The following is a 23,127-nucleotide window of genomic DNA, read 5'->3' on the forward strand; positions in this document are numbered from 1 at the left end:
TTCCTTGCCATCCAGATCCTGAACTCTATGTCTGCCATTTCAGCCACTTCATGCTGGTTAAGAACCATTGCTGGAAAGCTAACTTAGTCGTCTGAAGGTAAGAAGACACACTGGCTTTAATACTTGCTAGAGTTCTTGCCTTTTTTCTTTTTCATCTATGGGCTGATGTTCCTTTAACTGCAGTGCAGTTTGAGTATAGTCAGCTGACTTCATTTCTGGATGTTTTCAGAGGGCTGAGTCTTTGTACTTTGTCTTTATTTGTAGCTGAATTCTTGTCCTTGGTTTCATCGTGGGAGTGCATATTAGCAAAGTATTTTGGTGTTGAAGTTAGGGCTGTGGTCCAGCAGATGGAGCTTAGTTAGGCATAATGGCCAGGAGGTAGGCTCTTGCTCAGCCAAGCTCCTGTCTATTTCCAGGCATTTGCAGCTGTGCTCCCTCTCAGGGCTCTGAGGGTGTAAGCTTCTCTCCTATTTGAGTGCTGGCTGCAGATTTTGGCTTGGCCCTCCCTGGCTGCACACAGCAGCCCTGGTGTGAGCTCTGGCTTTATGTTCCCTCCCCAGCTTGGGGGCAGCAGGGACAGGGACCTTGGCAGTGGCAATGAAAGAAGACTTTTTATTTGTCTCTTGGGGCTCCACCTAAGAGAAATACAGTACCACTATTAATCAGAGAAATCAGCCCAAGGTGGGATGGCTGCCTTGTGGCTCCAAGCCAGAAAGCCCTGCTTGGTAAAGAGCCTGAAGAAGTAGGGGATCACATGAAAGACAGAACTGGCTTCTTATGGCGACCGTGGTGTACTGGTGGTGTGAAGAAAGCACGTAGGGTCTTTGTTCCATCCCCCATCTCAAACAGCAAAGGCAGTGGTGGCAGAAGTTACCTTTTGAAGCTCCACCCCAGGGAAATACCAAGCCACTAGCAGTGGGAATGCTCAGTTAGGGATGGGGCTACTGCTCTGGGGTCCTGAGCCAAGGGCCCTGCCTGGTGAAGAGTAGGTGGTAGAGGCTTACAGGGAAGAGAGACTGGGGTCCTCTCTGTACAGTGGCTGCAGCATGCTGGAGGTGCCAGTGATGCAACCAGGCCCTTTGTTCCTTCCCCAGACTGACGGGTGTAAGGGCAGTACCACAGAAGCTGCGGTAGGAGAGGGACTGTGGATTGTCTCTGGGATTTCCTCCTTAGAGAAATGCAGAGCCACCACCAACTGAAGTGTTCAGGCAGGAGCCAGGGTGGTTGAGCTGGGGGCCAAGGTTGAGAGGCCTTGCATGGCGAGGAGTAACGGGTGTAGAGACTTGCGTGGAAAACTGTGTGGCCACTTTTCCATAAGGCAGCTGTTCTGTGCTGGGGACCTATATTAGTCCTTAATCACTTCACTCTCCCCTGAACTTGAGGACAGTAGGGGCAGGAACTTCAGAGCAGCAAAAATGGTGGGCCTGCCTGCTATCATAGGGAGTGCAGGGCTGCTACTGGCCTGAGAGTTCAGGCTGGGCTGGGTGGCCATACTGGAATCCCAGGCCAGTGGACCTGTTCTGGTGAAGTGCAGTAGAGGCAAGACCTGCAGTCAGTCTGCTCCTCAGCCCCCTGGAATCAGACCCTATCTTAGAGGTGTGTGAGGAAGTCTGGCCTCCTGTTTTGCCACAGCTGCCGCCACTGGTGCTGAGACCAGGGGTCCAAGGCAGCTGGGACTCCATGTATGCTTGAGATTGGTGCCTCTGCTCAGACTCCAGGTAGTTCTCCATGTCAGTCTCGAGGCCCTGGTGGGGTGGGGGGTGAAGGGACCAGAGGGGATCTCCTGAGCCCAGGGTTGCACAGGTCTGTGGCAGAAGTGTGGGTCCCCAGGGATTGTTGTTCCCTCAATGTTTCCCCACAGAAGGGAGTATCCCTTGGCTCTGTGGCAGTACTGGGTGGGTGGCTTTCCTATTTTGCTCTTCTCTGTTCTCCATGGGTCACATTGCTTCCTTGACAAATCCCAATGTGTGGATGGCCCAGTTAAAGAGCTAGCGTTTTTATTTGCCACTCTTTTTCCTCTCTGTAAGTGTGGTATACCCTAGCTAGTCAGCCACCTTGTCCTATCTTGGAAGTCAAGATTTTTAAAAGCGCTCCAGGTGACTCAAATTTTCAGTCTAGGTTGAGAGTCATGCTTTCTAGCTGGTTCTTTGACACTGAAGTGGTAATATCTTAGAGCAGTATTTCTTAAACTTCAATGTGCACAAAAATCACCTGGGATCTTGTTCAAATGTAGATTCTGATTTCTTAGCTCTCAAGTGGGGCACAAGATTCTACATTTTTACAAGATGCCTGGTACAGCCGCTGCAGTTTCACAAGTTTCACAGATGGTGCTCCAGGTACCAAGGTTCTAGAGTTCTGGGCAGAAGACAGAAGTAAAAGTTGCAAGTTTTATTAGCTAAATTACTGATCTGGCTGTAATGGAAGACAAGAAAAGAAGAGATCATGACAATTTTTTTCATAACCTTTTCTCAAATAAACCTACCCAGAGGTACATTTACCAAATTTCTATCCTGGGAATGTAATCTAAAGTGATCAATAACTCTTCATCTCAAACAAAGTGGGGTAAGGAGAGTAGTGTAGAAATGTCTCTTCCCAACAATGTCTGCAGTGATGAGGGACTGTAAGAAAAGATGAATCTCTGCCTTTTTACTATTCCTCTCTCTTCTAATAAATCTGTTGCCAGCTTCTGTGTTCTTGTTCTAAAATCTTATCCTTTTGGTCTTGATTTCAGCTATAGCTACCGAATTTCAGAGTCTCATTGTCAAAGTGATCTCCTTGCCTTTAGTTCCTCCTATACCAAATTTTTCTTTTTTTTTTTTCCTTTTGAGACGGAGTTTTGCTCTTGTTACCCAGGCTGGAGTGCAATGGCGTGATCTCGGCTCACCACAACCTCTGCCTCCTGGGTTCAGGCAATTCTCCTGCCTCAGCCTCCTGAGTAGCTGGGATTACAGGCATGTGCCACCACGCCCAGCTAATTTTTTTGTATTTTTAGTAGAGATGGGGTTTCACCATGTTAACCAGGATGGTCTCGATGTCTTGACCTTGTGATCCACCCGCCTTGGCCTCCCAAAGCCAAAGTGCTGGAATTACAGGCTTGAGCCACCGCGCCCGGCCCAAAATTTTTTAAGCACCACAGTTAGATTTACTTTTTATAAAAGAATTCGTTTTTTTTTTTTTTTGAATCTGTATTCAAAGTTCTCCAGTAGTTACATACAAAATAAAATAAAATTCCTTAGCTTGTCATAGCAGACTGGCTCACTGTGCCCTCATGATGCAGGACAGGCAAGCCCCCCAAACTGAGGCTTAGCCTAGAGGGTTCTTGGCTTCACCCAGAAAAGAATTCAAGGGTGAGCTGGTGGTGTTAAATAGCGGCTTTTATTGGAGCAGCAGAGGTACTGCTCCTTGCACAGCAGGGTTACCCCATAGGCAATGTGCCCAGAGTAGCAGCTCATAGGTTAGGTCCCAATTCTTTCAGACTTGCCGTTTTATGACTATATTATTCTATTAATCTATTCATTCACTCACATATGCATTCATCCATTTAAGTAGGAAAACATCAGGCATGCAGACAAAGAGTTGTGACACAGTGTGAAATTATCTGGGAATATCAGGAAAGGCTTCAAAGAGGAGGTAATATTTGAACTGGGTCCTCCAGGAGAACAATTTTTCAGGTGGATACATCAATTTTGTGTTCAACAAACAGCAAATACAAGTTCATAGAGGCATGAAATGGAAGGTGTTACATTAAAAAAAAGTGTAAATACTTTGCAGTGTAGTTTTAGGAGCCTGGGGTGGATAGTAAAGAACAATAAGTGGACTGGAAATTCAGGCTGGGAGATTGTGAATCCCCTGAGGTGTGTTTTAGATGGTGGAAAATGGAGGAAGATTTTATACTAGTAGAGTTATATTGATACGTTTGCTTCCCCACCTTTTGGCATTTGCCTTTGTTATTTCCCCTCCCAGAATATTTTTCCCCCTCTATTTTCCCTGATCAGATCAAATTCTATTCTTTCTTTCATGCTTTCACCAAAATAACCTTTTCCTTCTAGAAAGAATCAATCTTTCTTCTGTACTTTGGAATCAAGTTACTTAGGTGACATGTGCTTCTTTGCCTAGATTTTAAGCGATTTAAACAGTAAATACTATGCCTTAATAATCTTTGAATCTCTTTACCCTTCAGCACCTAGCCTTTCTCCTGGCACATGTTAGCTGTTCAATAAATAGTTGTTGAATTGAATTAAATGGGATAGGAAAAGCCATGCCATCAATTATGGCTTAAGTATTCACCATCTCCACTCTCCTTGTATTTGACTTGAGTGTTGATCAAAGGGTATTTACTGACAAAACCATGTATTCACTCCAGTGCTGTCTCCACAGAGATTTTGCTAAAGAGCAAAGGGTGTGGAGTCAAAAGGCCTCTTGTATTACAACCAAATTGATGGCTTAATTTCCCTTGTCAAGGTTTCAAGTCCAGATGCTGAGTACCATCAGAAAGCACAGCTGGATCTTATGCTAGGTAAAAATGAAGGAACGAAATGGTAAACATGGGTCAAACCATTCACGTGCTTTTGCCACTAGCTCTTTGGGAAACAATGATCTATCAACCCATCCATCAGTCCCAAGTACCCATGGCATAATAATGGTAGCTATCATTTCTAGTGTACTTACTATATTTCAGACACTGTGATAGGTATATCCTGTGAAGTTTTGTTCATAATATTTATAATAGTCCTTCAAGGTGGATGTTATCATTCCCTTTTTGTAGACAAGGAAACTGAGACAGGAAGTGGTTAAATAACATTTTAAAGTTCACTGAAATGGTATTGGTGAGTGATGGAAACAGGAATTAATCCCAGGCTCTCTGACTCCAAAGCCCAAGTAGTTAGCCATTTTATTGTATTTTCTCAGGGAATTATGTAGGATGTTCTGAGAGTCAGGGAATGTGCAGGCAGGTGCAGGCAGGGCATGAGGAGCTTCATGCCAACTAGGAGTCTTTAAATCTATGCCCCTGTTGTCAACAGCCCTCACTGATGTGATAGCATTGGGACACATAGGAGTATTTGAGAATGTTCCTATTGATTGGAAGTGAGTAATTATTACCTTCTCTATATTACAGATTCACTATCAGAAAGTAATAGCAGAAATGCTAAGCAAGATTAATAGCCATGTTTCATTATTTTTAATGCAAACTATTGATTTTAAAGTGGTGTAAGGTATGGCAGTTTATTACAATAAAACAATAAAATAGACTATATGAAATAATTGAGAATAATCTTCTTCCTTTTTGCTGCGGCTATGGGACATAATGTGCTGTGCATGTGAATGCATTTATGGCAAGCTCTATCCAGCAATGGCAGCTTAAGCACTCTATAAAGAAGCACTTTGGAACCAGAGTATTATAAATAATCGGCAATAAAACTGGTAAATGGGCCTTTAATTTGATTCTATTATGTCACAGATCACAAGGACCAAGGGGGCTCAGCATCAAAAACACTAACTGCTGAGCTTAACACGAAGGTAAGCATATCAGATCTCCTCAAGATGACCTTCGTACTTTGAGAATTTCCAGAAAAGAGCTAGTCATTAGCACCTGGGTGTGGGGTAATGTCTTACATATGAGCCAATGTATACATAGTCACAACCGCTCTCACTCCCACTGCAAAGAGTACCCTGATAGGCTTCCTCATTAGGCATTGTTTCTCCTGGTAGCTCTTTGCCTTCAGTTCACTTTGTCTGTTTCACAGTTAACAATAGACACGTTCAGAAGCAATTTTCCTCTGGAATCCTTGCTGTTGATTGGGGTCTTAAAAGCTGCCAAAATAGTGTATAGCCTCATTGCCAGAAATAAAACATAGAGGAAGAAAGAGGTGTCCGGCCAACTATAAATGCTGTGCTAATTGGAACACATCTGGAGTAGTGAGAACAGGTCTAGACCAAACTCTAAAAGCAGACTAACATTGGACACAATGAATGAAGAGATGAAGGTAAAATTGTGGCAAAAGAGGAGTGGCGACTGAACTCGGGGATTGCTGAAACTAGAGGAGACTTATGAAAACATGGGAATTACTGGATAATATAAAGGCTGAAAGATGATTTAGGCTTGTCCTGTGAAGCCCTAGAGGGGAGAAATTTGGTGTTAGCCAGGCATGGATTTGGGTCCTATTTGCCCACTTATGACTGTGTGACCATATGTAAGTAACATCAGGAATCGTGAAGAATCACTAGGACTTGATTCCTTTTTCTGTAAAATAAACATAATGGTAATAGATATTCCATAGGGTTTGAGGGGAGATTGTGAATTAAGTGAGACAGAACAGATCAAGTGCTTAGCACAATGCTTGGTGCAAAGCAAGAGTTCAATACACACTAGCTTTAAAAATAAACACCAACAACGACAGCAAAACTAGAGTGCAGATGGTATCCCCTTTTAATGTCTGAAGCAGACTTAGCTGACTTCAAAATTAGGGTTGTAGGGGCTTGAACTGGCTCCATAAAATTAGCCAAGATGTCCAGGAGGTCCTGTTTGAGGGGAGAATGAGAAAGTAAAAGAATCCTTATTTTTTTTAAAGCATAATGGATTAAAATTCCGTAAGCCAAATTCAGTGGAATTTAAGAGGCAGGCCGAAGACAGAGCCAAAGGGAATGAAACTGGTTAGACAAAGGCATGGAGAGAAACTCAGAAGCAGGGATGGAAAGGAAAGGATATACCTAGTTCTTAAGACTCTTCATAGTTTTCAGTAGTTCACCTTGATGGCTTCTGATGACATGGTAGATAGAATGGTTGGCTTGAAGCAGTTTTGAGAAACTTCTTCACCCATATTTCTTAACAGCAAGGCATGCCCATTTCCCTACATGAGAGCGTGTTGTCCATTCTGTCACTCACAGAAAGAAAATTGATTAACTGAGTTTCCTTTAATCTCGAAGACACTGGGGGAATGTGGTCCAAATGCAAGTATGTGACCCAAAAGCAATCATTCAGAGGAAGTGACACCTTTCTTGGATGTATATGTGTAGTGATCACAGAGGTAGCTGAGACTATTGAGGACAATTGTAATCTCCCATACTGGCACAGCTTTGGATAATCTCTTTTTGGACTCTCATCTCCTTCCCAAATTTGTGGAGATACTATCTGTGAGACAGGATTTGTGTTCTTTTCACCCTGGAATTCTTTTTTTCATTCTCTCTATTTAATACAAGTGTCTTAGATCCTACATTCTCTAGGGTTGTCTGAGAGACCATTTTTCCCCTTGCTGTTCCCTTACTTTTCTGAAATCATTTAATTTTCTAAAACAATAAAAACTCAGGAGTCTGGTCATACAGCTAGAATTTGTTCTTTCACAGAGATGGAAGCCTGAGTCCTTTGCCTTTGCCACTGACATTCCATTCCTCACCCGACTCACTGTCAACAGAAAATTGTCTTTCTTAAAACTTTCTATAAATACCTTGGTCAAGTGTCATTTTTATTTATTTTATGTCTCACGACCTCTAGTGCCAGTTAACTTGGGTATATAATATTGCTTTGTTGACCCACAATTTTTTAATTTCTTGAGGCGTGATAGTAGTTCACTGAGCAGACTAAGAGCGTTTGGGGCATACACTGTCTGTTTTCTATGTAACAGCTACCTCCTCTTACTTATTTATTTTTATCATCCCCTAATGCCAAGCCCAAGGTGATAGAGTGGTGGATCTAAGTCAATGATTTTGAACTGACTTTTTACTCTTCCAGTCTCCATGGCAGCTAAGGATGGCCTGTAACATAGGAATATAAACAAAGAGGCACAGATGAAAGTCTGCTACAGTGGGATTTCTAGGAAAACCTGTTTTCTTGATGAATAGGACCCAAGACCCATCTTTCTTTTCTACTTGCTACACTGAAGATTGACTTGTAGGCCCTGGTATTACTAAGCATTACAATGCAAACTGTCACCTACCTGAATACTTGCAATAGGGAAAAGAAGCCTTTGTTTAAGATATTCTTAGGGTTTTACTTACTTACATCCCCAAACATTCCTAACCAATATGGGGAAAGGGAGGTTAAATTTTAAGCTAAGGAATCCAAATAAGTAAAAATGAAGACGTATGAAATTGTTTAGCATGTAAAGAGAATAGTATTAGGAAATAGTATTAGGAAATCAACAGGCAAAGGTAAACTGATAGAGGGAACATGAACCAGTTGGTAGATACCCTACAGCAGGTGTTCCCAATGCTAGCTCCACATTTGAATCACCTGAGGAGCTTTAAAAATCTGTGCATGCTCAGGTTTCTCCCCTTAAAATTCAAAGTGAACTAATTTTACTTAGTGAGATCAGGACATCAATCCTTTTTAAAAGCTCCCAGGTGATTCAAGTGTCCAATAAGGACTGAGGAATATCACCTTATAAAGTATTATATGACCAGGCTCCAGTCTACCTGTTCACCTTCAGTTTTTACTGTTCACTTCCTTGAGCAGTAGGTTCTACCCACACTGTCTGTCTTGAGTTTGGCGTGAGCTTTCTCATGTCCTGCTATTGTTCCAGGCTTTACCTAGGTTATTACTTTTTCAGACTCCAGAAGCCTCCCCTGGCCTCTCCCTATCAATCTAAGTTGGGTGGTTTAATTATTTCATTTTTGCACTGCTATAAAGAAATACCCGAGACTGGGTAATTGATAAAGAAAATAGGTTTAATTGGCTATGATTCTGCAGGCTGTACAAGAAGCATAGTGGGTCTGTTCTGGGGAGGCCTCGGGGAACTTACAATCATGGTAGAAAGCAAAGGGGAAGCAGATACATCTTACCTGGCTAGAGCAGGAGCAAGAGAGAGAGGCGTGGGGAGGTGCTACACACTTTTAAACAAACAAATTTCATGACAACTCACTCATGATCATGAGAACAGCACCCAGGGGGATGGTGTTAAGCCATTCATGAGAAATCACCCCCATGATTCAATTATCTGCCACCAGGCCCCACCTCCAACACTGGGGATTACAATTGGATATGAGATTAGGATGGGCATGCAGATACAAACTATATCAGTGTCCGACTTTGTTCTTTCTTACAGTTGTGTTTGTTTCCTAACTTGATAGTTTGAATATATTTATTGTTGTACTCTTTATTTACCTGTATATATATGTATTATGAGAGCAAAGGCTGTTACTGCTTTGATTACTGCTATACCTTCTGCAGCATGTCGGGCATATAACTAGTCCTAAATAATTATTTGTAAAGTTAACCGATAAAATAAAGGCCCTATGCCAACACTTAGTTGTATAATGGCAATTTTGTGATAACTGGAGGGAAACAGTTACATTAGTGCTTTATCAAGGTGCTCCCACGGGCCTATGAAGGAAGGACTGGAGTGAAGTGGGGAAGGAAAACAAGTCAGAAGATTATTGCAGCGTCATAGGAGAAAAAAAATGTGTAACCACAGGACCAGCCCAATCTGGTTCAACTTAGTGTAATAAAATTGTGAGTTGTCTTCCAGTTGCCATGGACCTCAGGTTGCAAGTTATGTAACTTTAGCCTGCCCAGATGAACCTAGCATGTAACCAGGGGTGGAAACTAAGTGCTCAGACAAACATGGATTGAATGAAGAAGTGGGCACCTCACAACATGATCCATCCATGACCTGATAAGATTAAACCCTTGCATAATCCCTTTGTATGATCCAGTCAGATCATGCCTCCTGGCATCACCTCAAAGCTCGAATTAGATCACTCATTACCCTCTGCCTGTAAAGCCCGCCTCAGCACCCAGCTCTGGGAGACAGATTTAAGCTCATCTCCTGTCTCCTTGCTTGGCAGCCTTAAAATTAACTTATCTCTCTACAAAAGAACTGGTGCTGTGGCGACTGGCTTTCTGTTGTTTGTGGGCAAACAGAACCAGTTAGGTTTGTAATGGAAACAGAAGCCGGCTAACAAACACACATTCGGCTTTGTGTACCCAGCACCCAGCTCTGTATGTACCTGGCACCTAGCAATCAAATGGATATTTGGAGAAGGAAGGAATGGCAGACAGGATGAATATTGATGGAAAAGAAACTTTGTATGAAACAAATTTAAATACAGCAGACGATCTCTTGATTTTCCAAAAGAAAAAAGATATAGAAAGTGTACACAGAGATACAACAGAATAACTATTAACTTTGCCAACTTCTCAACACCTCCTGCAGACCTTAAGAATTTTCGGACAGTCCCCACCAGTGCATGTAGTTGAGGACAGTAGGTTAAGGCAGCTTGTGGCATTTTGTTTTCTTTCTTTGTTAGTAAGGGGAGAATTTAAATGAGAATAACCTTTGATAATCTGAGATTGTAAAAATCAACCTACCAAAGTTCGGTCAGTGTCAGACGCTGTTCTGAACAGCTCGTTTTCCCAGACCTTTCTCTGTCAAATGTCAAAGCCCAAATGAGCTTGTTTGGAAGGCAAATTATATGTTACAAGCAGTCATTCCTCAGAGCTGGACACTTCTGTGCCAAATAATTAAATAATGTAGCAACAGAAATGCTCTGGTCTTCAAGTCTGAACATAGGGTTATATGTGTGTAAAACTGTGCCCATAGTCCCTGAACATTAAGTGAGTTTAGGTCTCGAACCAGACATCAATAATCACGTATCAAGAATTAATCTTTAAGGACTGCTAGCTGTTGGATGTAGGGACTAAGACATTAGCACAATTTTAATAGGACAAGTAAAGAGAGATCATTTAATTCTTCCTGGAAGGGGAAAGGAGGTCAGGGCTAGAAACGAAGAGGAATTAAGTGAACAAGTAGAGCTTGGTCTGTGAAATGAAAAAGAAATGGTTTCCCAAAAGGTGTAATCATCACCCTTATCCTCATTCCCACCCTCCTCTTCTGTGTCTTCATAATAAAGCCCTCATATTTATGCCACAGTTTAATATTTGTAAAGTGCAAAAGTGAACTGTCCCACTCTGCAGAGCAGGTCTTGTTACTACCATTAACAGATGAAGGAACTGAGACTTGGAGAAATAAGTTGATGCAGGAGATATCCAGCTATTAAGGGACGAAGCCCAGAGGGAGGGCTCAGTGACACAGCAAATCTTCTGATAGCTGAGGGACACTGTGATGTAGGGGAGGCATTAACAATGACAGACTCAGAGAGACAGATTTGAATTACCCAGCTGTGGGGTCCTCATGTAAATTCTCTCTCTCTCTGACACACACACACATACACACACACAGACACACACAGAAATATGGTTTCACTGTGTCCTTCCTCAACCAAATCTCATCTTGAATTCCCACATGTTGTGGTAGAAGGAACCCAGTGTGAGGTAATTGAACCATGAGGGCAAGTCTTTCAGTGCTGTTCTCATGACAGTGAATAAGTCTCATGAGATCTGATAGTTTAAAAAAAAAACAACAAATTCCCCTGCACAAACTCTCTCTCTCTCTTTGCCTGCTGCCATCCATGTAAGATGCGACTTGCTCCTCGTCTTCCACCAAGATTGTGAGGCTTCCCCAGCCACCTGGAAATGTAAGTCCAATTAAACCTCTTTCTTTTGTCAATTACCCAGTCTTGGGTATGTCTTTATCAGCAGCATGAAAATGGACTAATACATGCACACACACTTGTGTAATATGTAATATATGTGTAACTTCAAATACTTTTATTCCCCTCCTTTCCCAACTTTTCTGCTGAGTCAGGTGCTCACGTCTCTCACTTGGATGTCTCCAGCAGCTTGTTCACTGCTCTCCCAGCCTCCAATCTGAAACTTATTCCTAACTGTCTGCCACCATGCAGTAAGAATGACCACTCTAAAATGTATACTTGATCAAGATCAAATCATGTTCTTCTATGACTCTCTGTCATTTTATAGTCAAACCCTAACATCCCGGGCCTACTCACTAAACCGTTGAGCTCTCAGCTCATCTGTCTGAAGCCTTGGCTCTCCCAACTCCTTTCAGATGTAGGAGCCCTAAGTTCTAGTCCTTCTATGAGTTACTATGTGTGAGAGAGAATGCCTAGAATAGGGTCTGGCACGTGATAAATGCTATCGAGGTGTTAGCCAGTGTATTTCTAGTTCTATTACTACTATTATTTCTATTGATGTTATTATCAGCACTCTCATTGAACTACTTGGGTTTCCCAGCAAGCATCATGTTCTCATCATCTGTACATTGATAACTGACTGTCTTTCTTCAGGTTAACTCTAACTCTCGTGAAAAACCTAGCTCAGATGTCATTTCCTCCGGAAAGACTTCCTTGACCTCATCCAAATGAAGGAGGCACCTCTTATAGTCCTCTGTACTTTCTTCACCGTCACATTTATTATATTGTATCATAATTTTTAGATTTTTTTCCCGATTCACTCCTTCCCTTGCCAACACAGACTTACAGTTTTTTTCTGTTTAAGCGTAATATATGGTACAGTACACAATGCACTCTAAGTAGATGTTAGTTAATAGGTCACTTATATAGCTGAGGCCAAATGAGCAGCCATAGGTGCCTACTTTTTGAAATGCTGTATTTTGGAATTTTAGGTACTATATAGGCCAGGCATGGTGGCTCTTGCTTATAATCCTGGTATTTTGGGAGGCTGAAGCAGGAAAATGGCTTGAGGCCAGGAGATCGATATCAGCCTGGGCAACAAAGCAAGACTCTGTCTTTACAAAAAATAAAAAAAATAAAGAAATAACCAGGCATGGTGGCACATGCCTGTGGTCCCAGCTACTTGGGAAGATAATGAGGGAGAATTGCTTAAGACTAGGAGATGGAGGCTGCAGTGAGCCATGTTCATGCCACTACACTGCAGCATAGATGATGAAGTTAGGTTCTGCCTTAAAACAATAATAATAAAATAAGTAAATAGCATATAAAGGGCCTTCATTCTCCATTTTTTTTGAAATATTAATTATGGATAAACTGATAATTTATTATTCTCTATTTTTAGCCACTGTCTTTTAGACTAATTAATAAGGAAAAGTAACAAATGCCCCAGCTCTGATACAGTGGCTTCCTGGATATGCGGACAGGCAGGCTGGGTGGCTTGGGGAGGGACTAAACCAATGGCACTAAAAATGTCCGTAGAGCCGTTCCAGCTGATTAGGCTCTGACAGTGAGGCAAAGCTACTTGTGCAGTACAGGAGAGAACTTGCTTTTTCAGGACTGTAACACACACACACACACACACACACAGATGGAAGCATAATCACACAAACACACTCATTTATACACTCACATATGCAGAAACATACACACATCTACACACTCATACACACACAGAAACACATCTGCACACTAACTCATACATGCACACAAAAGAACACAGAAAAACATTCACATTCACTCATTCATACATGCACACACACACCCAAACATATATAAACACACTCACAAATGTACATACAACACACATACAGAAACATACTTACATATACATAGCCACTTATATATGCACACACAAACACAACCACAGAAAAACATACACGCTCATATGCACACACAGATAAATATACATATACACACTCATACATGCACACACAAAGAAACATAAACATTCACTCATACATGTACACACAGACACACATAGAGAAACATACATACACACAGAGAAGCATAAATGTACACATTCATAATGCACACACAAATATACACATGCTCAAACACATTCACATCATAATTAAAAAGTGTTTGTCCAGTTTCTGATTTCCAAAATCCATTTCAAAAATATTTCTTGAATCTGTTCTGTTGTGTACTAGCCACTGGTTTAAGAACCAGTAGTAAAAAAACCCAGAAGACCTACCCTCAGGGAGGTTGCCATCTTGTAGGGATACAAACTTGACATAAATGAATCTAGAAGTAACTGCTGTAAGCTCATGATGATGAAGATGATGGTGGTGATTGATGCTCATTTTTGAGTGCTTGCTAGGGACAGGCCTGTACTAAGCACTTTTTGTGCATTTTCTTTTTACATTTTCTGACGATGACACCAGGTATATGCCACTGTCCTGGTTTTATAGATGAGGAAACAGGTTCAAAGAACTTATGCGACATTAGGATGTTTATCTCTGACACAAAATCATGTCTATTCTCTTCAAAACTCAGGCTTAGAAGAAATGCAAGATAATGGAAAAAGGAAACGAAAAAATACAGAAGAAGGGTATTAGGGGAAAAATGAGGGCATCTTTTTTTTCCCATAGATTAGCAAGTTAGGAAATATTAGAAAATCAGAGCTGCCCTTAAATCCTCTGGGTAAACGTATATCTGGAGCATCTGTGACAATGAGTGTTGTCAGGACAAACGTGGGAGACAGGAGGAAAAACACTGCCATCCAAGAACCCAGCCATGTGGAGAGAAGGCTTGGCTTGGCCATGTGGAGATGCCAGTGTTGCCATGCCAACAGCAATAGTACATAGGGAGATGTGCACTGATATTGCCAATGGGGGTGATTACTGGGGATGGCAAAGAGTTAACACTACAGTCAAAAGCATCTCTTAAGAACTACACCCATCCTGGGTAGTTTTTTTCTTACGTAAATATCATTAAGACCTTGGATTTTCATAGCAGCTCTCTATTTTTCAGATGTGGAAAGTCAGAGTCCAGAGACTTGTCCATGGTCTGACCATAAATTAGTGGCAGAAAAAGGACCAAGAGCATGGGTTACCTCCATTGTTCTCTTTTCCTCTTCCGTCAGAGTGGGAGAGTTTTCTCTGTTCTCTCCTGGCCCAGCATAGCCAAGAGTCTCCATGGCTCCCTGTGGTTCTGCCCACAGTTGCTTTCTCTTCCCAGCTTCCTCTGTTTTTGGCTTTTTTTTTTTTTTTTTGCTATGCCTGCCTGCTGGCCCCATGAGCAGAGCCCATCAGAGAGCCTGCTGGTCACACCTGCTCAGGTTGTACCCTAGAGGTGGGATATTGAGCTTCTGTCCCAGTGGTACTCTTGGAGTGGGCCTCTGGCCAAGGCAAATGCCGGCCCTGTACTACAGGGGGACTGGCCTTCAGGGATCTGACTGATGGGCCCTGGACATCCTCCCTCTTTCTCTGTCCATCTTCTCCTATTTTCTTGGCAGATCAAGAAGTCCCTGGTGAGAGGATCCAGCCTTGAGCCAGTGATGCTTTGCTAGGACAATATATTTTGAAATGATAAATCCCTTAAAAAATGTATGATGGTCAAATAAATAGACCTCAAACTACAGACTCCTATGTTGTTAGGGAAGGTTCTTTCCTAGACACTAAAAAAAAAAAAAAAAAAAGAATAAAATTAACTTTGTTTCTTCTTTTAGAAAATAAATCTTCTACAATATATTTTAATGCAGATGGTCCTCGACTTACATTGGTTCCACTTAAGATTTGTCAACGTTACAATAGTGTAGAAGTGACACGCATTTAGTAGAAACTGATAAACATGCAGTAGAAACTGATAATTTTGAAGTTTGTTTTTTCTTCCCTAGGCTAGTAATATGTAGTGGGACACTCTCTTGCAATGCTGGGCGGATACAGTGAGCCCCAGCTCCCAGTCGGCCAGGTGATCTTGAGAGTTAACAACCAACGTTCTGCAGTGTACTGTATTGCCAGATGATTTTGCCCCCCTGTAGGCTAATGTAAGTGTTCTGAGCACATTTAAGGTAGGCTAGCCTAAGCTGTGATGTTCAGTAGGTTAGACATATTAAATGCAATTTTTTCCACTTAAAATATTTTCAAATCATGATGGATTTATGAGAACATACTCCACTGTAAGTCATGTATACTTCATCTGTACTTTTTCATTTTGATTTCCCTTCACAACTAATTATAAAGCCAATTGGATTAAATCCAGATAAAGCCAGAAGCCATAAAACAATCATCAGAACCTAAATACAACCAGCTACCATTTATTGAGGGCTTGGTATATGACAGATATGTTCTTTAAAAATTCTCATTACAGATCTAGAATAAACACATCATTCTCATTTTGCAGATAAAAAATTCCAAGTCATTAACAGGTTATATAATTCACCTCAAATTATGCAATTAGTAAAAGGCAGAGTAGAGACTGAAGCCTAGTTCATTTAACTTCTGAACCTGCTCTTCTCCAACATAATTTACAGTAGCAGTTATCAAATTTAGGGTACATCAGAATCACCTGGATGGCTTGATCACACACAAATTGCTGGGCTCACATTTAGAGTTTCTGCTTCAGTAGGTCGGGAGTGGGGCGGGAGAATTTGCATTTTGAAGAAGTGAAGGTGCTGGTGGTTCTGAAAAAGGAACCCCTTTTTGAGAACCACTGCCTTATAAATTCTTTAAATAACCCCTTTCATTGTTATGTAACTTAATCCTCATACAACATAGGAGAAATGAATTCTTTCGATCTCCATTAAACAGAAGAGGAAAAAGTAGTTTGCCTAAGATCAACCAGCTAGTATGTGATGAAATGCAAACTCAAAGCAGCATGCATTCTGGTCCACACACACACTGAAACATTATGCTGGAGTGATTTCCATCTTTTCCTTGATTTGTATTAAGCTTATTCTATCTCTGCTTTTGCTACACATAGCAGCGCTTGCATTTTGCCATTTTCAGTTTACAATTATGAGACAGGAAGGTCAAAAGGCAATCACTTGTATAAACAAACTGTGTTATTTAGGGATCATGGCAAGGCTGCCCACTCTGAATGGTTGGCTGGCACGCAGTGCCACTAGGTGGTAGCTAAAAATGTTGAATGATCAGCAAATGCACAGAAGTTCAAATTCAGTTTTTTATGCTGTTGAGTAAAAGTTAAGAAACGGTAGTGTAAGACTGCTTCTGTTGGCTTTTGAGTCTAGATCTATCTGAGCCCTAGGCATGAGCAAACCACCACTCTCTGTATGTGAGTTATTTTATTACCGAGTCCATAAGGTTAGAATTCACAGTTTGCAGAATTAAAGTCCAGGCCGACATCTCTCTACAACTACAGACACACCTCTCCTGTTGCATCAAACTCAGTGAAAGGAAACAAAAATGAGAAAAGACATTAACAATTGCTAAGAACTCGTACTTGGTGTTGATCAGGAACTCCAGGTCAGTTGGTTGAAAAGGGTTAAGCAAAAACATTTTTCTTTTTTGCTGTAGAGCAGAAGGGAAGTTGTTTTGAGGTAATTTATTTTTATTTTGTTGGTGAGGATAAGACAAGAGACAGTTTTACATTTTAGTTAGCCTTCCAGTCTCTCAGGATTGGATTAAATGAGATCATACTTGGTAAACTGTAAAGTGTAAAGCCAGAGGGGGAGATTACGATGATGAAACACAGTGGAGTAAAATGGTCAATTTTCTGGTTTTGAAGACACACAAATTGAAGTTTAAATGCCAATTATGCTAATGGTGGTATGGTTTTGTAATGTAAATTAATCTCTTTGAGCCTTCGTTTTTCAAACTGTGAAATGGAAATTACAATCCTATTTTATGAATTTAATTGTGAGGTTAAAGAGGGAATAACATATGGTCAAGAAGGAATTATAATCAAATATTATTTTTTGGATAATATCAGGTTGGAATTTTTTTACAGTCAAAATGTACAGAAAAGAATCATAACTATGATGTATAGACCGAAATGTTTAAAGATGCATAACAATTTGCTGAACCATTCTTATTTTGCATAAAAATAATACTTGAGATGCATGAATAAGAAAATTTATTTTTGGCAAAAATCTGGACTTAGTAAAAAGTGTAAACAATTTATAAAATAAGAAGTGATTTGGTGCAGTGGCTCAGGCCTGTAATCGCAGCACTCTGGGAGGCTGAAGTGGGTGGATCACTTGAGGTCAGGAGATTGAGACCATCCTGGCCAACATGGTGAAACCCATCTCTGCTAAAAATACAAAAATTAGCTGGGTGTGGTGGTACGTACCTGTAATCTCAGCTACTCGGGAGGCTGAGGCAGGAGAATTGCTTGAACCAGGGAATTGGAAGTTGTAATGAGCTGAGATGGCGCCACAGCACTCCGGCCTGGTGACAGAGCGAGACTCCATCTCAAAAAAAAAAAAAAAAAAATGTGATTTGCTGCTAAGTATGGCCTGCCTAGTCAGACAAAGGGTTTCTCAGTATCTTAAGGGCAAGTTCTCAACAAGAGTATAGCATACAAAACAGGGCTAAAGTAGAGAGGAATGCTAAAAAACAACTAGCTGTCAAATGAACTGTACTATAATTTGATATATAGAAAGTCCATAAAACTTTTAAGAGAGTTCTATAGATAATGGACCACTAGCTTGAACTAAAAGGCATTGAGATATTTTAGTTTTCTAAAAGTTTTCTAAGCCTTCAATATACTATAGACAGGAAATAGGTTAAATATTTTACCTTATTGTAAATAAGGGTTATTTGTTATGAAATAGTACAAATATCTCAGAGAATGAAGTCAAGAGGCCCAAGGACACAGTCAAGAACTGAAGAGTAGAATAAACTGTGGAACTACTCAGATCCTTCCTAATTTAGGGACAGGTAGTGTTTCTTTCATTAGAACATTATCTCTCCCTAAATTAACAGGAACCTGACAATATTAATCCAGAATCATGGCAGCAATGGCACTCCCATTTCTCACCCTTTTAAGTGACATTGTCTTTTGTGGTTATCTGGTCTTCATTTCACCATTGTATTTGGGTTGATGGAGGAAGATATTACCTTTTTAGGTCACACATTTTTGGATAAAAAGGAGCAATATACAGGAAGATGTTCCTGAAAAGCCTCACTCTTATCTGGACCTAATTTTCATAATTAAATCCTAGGATCTGAATCTGAAACCTTAATGGCACTGATCAGTGGCTTTTACAAAATCTTCAGCAGAGAGCAAATAGAGAAGTTAAAATATTTCTATATGGAGAGGATCTCCTGTGGCCTCTTGTTGACAATGATGCAGACGTAGATCTTGGGTGTCTTTGTATCTTGCTGTAGTGACACCTCCAGTGTTGAGTAGCTGGGAACACAGGCATTCGCTACCACACACAGCTAATTTTTGAATTTTCAGTAGACACAAAGTTTCACCATGTTGGTCAGGCTGGTCTCGAACTCTGGACCTCATGATCTGCCTGCCTCGGCCTCCCAAAGTGCTGGGATTACAGGTGTGAATCACCACACCAGGCAAATGTTATTCTTTCATGGAGATTTTCTTGATTCTTTCTCCTGAACTAATTTAATAATTACATATAGTTATCATAATAATAGCTATCATTTATTGAGCAGCTACCGTGCACTAATCACTTTACCTACATGTGTAATTTAATTTTTACAACAGTCAAATTAGTGTTATCCTGTTATTATTTGATCCACACAGAAATCAGAAATTGTAGGATTTACAAATGAGGAAACAGGTTAAAAGATATTTACTGAACCCTCAAATGTCATAAACCAAATGGCATCTGTAAGTAAAGAAGAATGGTTCACAAACTGTGTTACCTCCAAATCAGATCTCTTTCTATTCTACACACACAAATTCGCCCATAACTGGGAAATGATGTTCCATTTTTTCTTTGGTGTTATACATTGTAAGGACTGACAGAGTCATTCTTTGGAATGAGACTGATTAGGTTAAATGCTGGGTCTTTCTCTTCCCAGCTGTTAGATCTTGGGTAAATCATTCAGTATCTCCACACTTCAGTCCTTACCTATAAAGTAGAGATAAGAGTAAAAGCTATCCTTATAGAGCCATGGTGAATAGTAAATGTATTAATTTATGCAAAGAACTTAGAAAGTGACTGGCACCTAGTAAGAACTCAGTAAATGTTAGCTATTATTGTCTTGTCTTTTCTCTTCCACATTTACTCTCTCCTCCACTTCTCTCTTCTCTCCTTATGTTCTGAGTTTTTTTAATGGCAATTTGGCCTCAATTGACAAAGCTGAAAAGTAAATAAATAGCAGGTGCAGGCAGAAAACAGCTGTAATTCACTCTGAACTGCTTTTTGTGTTAGCTTGGATAAGTTCGCTGTTTGCATAACTTTTTCTCTCCCTTCTCCCAAACAGCTCTGCATGGGTCTCTGTATTTGTTGTTTGATTCATGAGTACTTGCCAGTTTTGCTTCTTACAAATATTCCACTTCATCTTTCCCCTCAGTATTAATAACATTGTCATTATGGAGTCTTTAGTATTTGTCAGGCATTCTGCATACTGTCTCTTATATAGAAGTCACAGATTCCTAAGACAAAGGTATTTTATTTCTTTTTTATAGATGAAGAAATGGAGATTTTACAGAAATAATCTCTTAAATTTCTGTTGTAGAAATAATCTCTTAAAATATTGCTTGCGTTTATCCAATATTTATATGATATTTTTAAAAAGTAAGTCAGGCTTTAAATTATTTATACAAATCTTTGGTTTCAGATACTCTCTCTTGCAGAAAATGGAGAAAATGACACTGTTCACTGAATGTCTGTGTTTTAAAAAACCGTAATTAAGCCAAAAGGCAATTTTGTGGCCAGGTGCAGTGGTACATGCCTGAAATCTTAGTGTTTTAGGAGGCTGAGGCAGAAGAATTGCTTGAGGCTAGGAGTTCAAAAACAGCCTGGGCAACATAGTGAGACCCTGTGTCTACAAACAATAAAATAAATTAGCCAGGCATGGTGGTGCATGCCTGTAGTCTTAGCTACAGGCATGTAGCTAAGAGGTGGAAGCTACAGGCATGTAGCTAAGCGGGAGGCTGAAGTGGAAGGATGGCCTGAGCCCAGGAGCCTGAGTCTGGAGTGAGTTATTATGAAACTGCTGCACTCCAGCCTGAGAGACAGAGTGAGACCCTGCTCCTAACTCCCAAAAAAGGATAACTTTGTGTTAGGAAATAGGATCCAGGCTAAATAATATTTGACTGATTAAATATGATTTATTAAATGTATTGTCATCAGTAACACAAAAGAGTTGAGCCATTTGTGGTGAGCTGTCTTCTCCTTTGCTTGGACTTAGAAAATAAAGCAATGAGTGATCAACCTCTCACTGACAATGTGAGCACCTCGGTCCAATGTAAAGTTGCTTCTGCTCTAATGACAGATCTAGGGGTGAGGTTGCTATGAGATAAAAGGTTTGAGCTCTGGTCTTACACTGGGGCTATTACATCTGGTATTGTGTTCATCTTGTCATCAAGATAGTTGAGACTCAACTCTACTCTTCCAGCTTTTCTAAGGAGAGAAATGCTGAGCCATTGTTTAATTTTTCCACGGAACAACTTCTTTTGATTTCTTATAGGTTCACTTTTTCCTAATAACTGTAGTTTGCATGTGGCTTTGCATGTTGTATTTATAACTCCAGGCCCAATTATAAATGTATCAGTTAGCTTTTATCCAGGGTATGTTGTAAAACAAACAGCTCCAAAACTTTATCCAAACGTGTTTAATTATCACTCACATTTCTTGAGGATTGTGGCTCAACTTCACAATTTTTGTTAGACTTAGCTGGGTTCCATGTGTCTTCTCATTCTGAAGCCCAGGCTGAATGAAAAGCCACTATCTAAAATGAGCTGTTCTCATGGAGGTAACCTAGTACAAGAGGATCCAGCCGAGATGTACAGTCAAATTGAAAGCTTCTGTCCATTTGGGAGCATGCGATTGCTCACATCCTATTTGTCATGTGATGTATGACAATGCCTCAAGGCAAGGGCAGAGAAGTATCATAAGGGTGAGGAGGAAACAAATAATTGGAAACACACAATAGAATCTACAACAAATAGGGACATTAGATTTGCATTTTCAAGAGCCAAGCATCATCTGACTTGTGTCTTAGTGAAAATGCTTGATAGAAATGTTCAATTCATTTTGGATAGCCCAAATTATGGCTTGGTTTCCCTAAATCAAGTGTCCGTGTTTGATCCAGTCACTTGGCACTAGGAAAAGGGGATACAATCAAATTACATGAAGGGTTAACAAGAGCTGTGGCCAGGGGCAATTTATTTCAGAAGGATGCATGGGAAACACATTCGGATACACTGAGCTTCTGATAATTGAATGTTGGCCTACTGCTTTTTTTCTCCTTATTATTATTAACCTCATTACTCTCATCAGCTTCATTTTTACTACCTCCTGACCATTGCCACCATCATTATCATCATCACATTTATTATCTCAGTGGCTTTGCCACCTTCATCAGCATTATTACCTTCACCATCTTTACTCTTCTTCACCATTTTATCATCTTCATCATCTGTTCCACAATTACCATCGCCTTTATCCTCAGCATTGTGGTGTACCTTGAAATGCTTCTCCAACATCCACTTTTCCTCTTACTTACTGTGTAGTATCCATACAGTTTGAAAAGAAATCAGATTGTCCCCCAGCTCAAGGAGCTGGTAAGATTTCAGTAATTCAACAAAGATAGTGTTACGACTCTGATAGTTAATGGTTCAGGGATAAATAAGTGATCTAAGGTGGTTCAATGAGAGTCAGACTCAGAACTCTGAGAATAAGTTGGAATAAAGAAATGGCTTGTCTCTCACTCGATATGTATTAGGAGGTAGATATCCCTGATTATTGCTATAAACCACTTTATGACTATGCAGGAAATCAACCTGAGAATGAAATTCATGCTGAAGTAGAAAGAGGATACAGAAAAACACCAAGTAGTTTTCTTGGTGACACTGTTTCTACTAGATCAATCCTTACCTGAAGCTTGTATTACCTGTCACCATTTTACACATTTGATGCAATACATTTCTTTCATTGTTTAAGACTGATATTTTTCACTGCAAAATGTATACAAAATTATATATCAAACTAATGAACTTTACTGTAATAACTCCATCAATGTCAACATCAGTGTTTCTTAAATGTAGACATTTCCATGACTGCCTCCACATCTGCACCCTCATCTCTGGAAGTCCTTAATTGGAGAACAGATTGCAGATGTGAAGGAAAGAAGTACAGGAACATGGTGATGAGATATTTGTTTTCTGTTTATATCTTTGGCATTCAAAAAAAAGCATCCTTTCTATTTTTCCTGCATCTTTTATATCATTAAACATGTTGGTTCTAAAAGCAATCTTGGGCATGCATAACACATTTTATGTTCCAAAACTAATAAAGTGATTTTATATCTAAAAAGAGTTATAAAAAACACCCAGTCCTGGACATAAAAGCAGCAAGATTGGGAAGGAAATGCACTGGATCAGCTTCTTTTGTGACTAGGAATCCAGAAGCTTGTCTTCTAACATGCCAGTCCCAAACTCACATATGACGTTAGATGTGTTCTTTTGCCTCTCTGGACTTAAGTG

Source organism: Callithrix jacchus, chromosome 1 (genome assembly GCF_049354715.1).
Source record: "Callithrix jacchus isolate 240 chromosome 1, calJac240_pri, whole genome shotgun sequence".
NCBI classification, from domain to species: Eukaryota; Metazoa; Chordata; class Mammalia; order Primates; family Cebidae; genus Callithrix; species Callithrix jacchus.